General features: G+C 59.5%; 1 long non-coding RNA gene across 1 annotated transcript in view; it reads left to right on the top strand.

The window, feature by feature from the left end:
* Positions 1-326: 326 nt before the first annotated feature.
* Positions 327-1341, top strand: part of LOC107181425 — a 3816-nt gene continuing 2801 nt past the window's right edge. The window contains exons 1-2 of the long non-coding RNA XR_001512126.1: positions 327-410; positions 711-847. This is a non-coding gene — a long non-coding RNA (uncharacterized LOC107181425). The remainder of the gene's footprint in view (positions 411-710; positions 848-1341) is intronic.

Raw genomic sequence — 1341 nt, 5'->3', positions numbered from 1 at the left:
CGGGCCTCCGAGCCTCCCCGCTCCATCAGCACAGCCATCGAGACCTTTACCGTGAAAATCAGCCGGCGGGGGCCCTCGGGGCTAACTCTTCGCCAAGCGGCACGCTGAGGGTCCACGTTCGGGTTCTGTTTTGTCACACGAAGGCCGGAGGCCCCGGAAAGCCGTGAGGCCCCGGTACCCACAGGCCCGCACGAAGGCTGGTTCGCTAGGCCCTCCGTGCCAGAGGGTGGGGCTGACAGGTGACGCGAGTGATGTCTCTATGGAGAAACCCTCTCTTCTCCTTCGAACTGCCAGTCAGTCATCACAGAGCCTCTCTCTCTCAGATTTATTTTCTAAATCGGACGACTGCCCCCGGGTTATCTGCGTATCGGCGGTGTGTTCTCCGCTAGAACCCGAGACCCGCACACCAGGTAAGAGCACTGCAGTCGCTTCACAGTCTGCCGGACCTGGGTTGCATTCCTGGCTCTGGGCTGTGGACTCTGAGGGTAATTTTACTTTGTGTCTCAGCTACTTTGGGGTGTGATGGGCTGAGTATCTGTGTCCCCCCAAAATCCACATGCTGAGGATTTAACTCCCCGGTGATAATATCAGAAGGGGGGCCCTTTGGGAGGGAATTACATGTCGACAAGGCCATGGGGGTGGGGCCCCCACGATGGGGTTAGTGCCCTTATAAGACGAGACCAGGCAGTTAGCTCCCCTTCTCTCCCCAGGGGAGGACGCAGCCCGAGGGGCCACCTGCAAGCCAGGCGTGGAGTCTCTCCAGGAACCGAGTCAGCTGGCACTGTGAGCTTGGACCCTCCGGCTTCCCGAACTGTGAGAAACACATTTCTGTTGCTTAAGCCACCAGGTCAGTGGCGTTTTGTTACCACAGCGGAACTGGCTGATACGGGGGGTGATGAGAGTTCTGCTTCTCGGGGGCTGTTGGAGGTCGGTGGCAGAAAGATGCCAGTGGACAGGCAGAGTGTGGAAGGGCACCAAGCGGAGGCCAGGGCACACTGGGCGTCCCCGAGGGCGATCATCCTCATACAGACACAGCTTATAGCTCTCCCCCACATCACCTGTCAGTGTGCCTGGTCTCAGCAGACACGCAGCAGCCGTTTATAATCAGAGGGCGAATGACCGACCGATGCTGAAGGCGAGAAGCGTGTGTGCTCTTCAACACGCAGGCGGGCCCTCTCCGTATCAGGCGTGTCCTCCCCATGACAGGCATGTCCTCTCCATGACAGGCGTGTCCTCTCCGTGACAGGCATGTCCTCTCCATGACAGGCTTCCCTTCTCCCTGACAGGTGTGCCTTCTCCGTGACAGGCGTGTCCTCCCCCTGACAGGCATGTCCTCTCCGT

Source organism: Myotis davidii, unplaced genomic scaffold (assembly GCF_000327345.1).
Source record: "Myotis davidii unplaced genomic scaffold, ASM32734v1 scaffold72, whole genome shotgun sequence".
Taxonomy (NCBI): domain Eukaryota; kingdom Metazoa; phylum Chordata; class Mammalia; order Chiroptera; family Vespertilionidae; genus Myotis; species Myotis davidii.
Note: the sequence above shows the minus strand (reverse complement) of the source record. Positions and strands in the feature narration are given on the sequence as shown.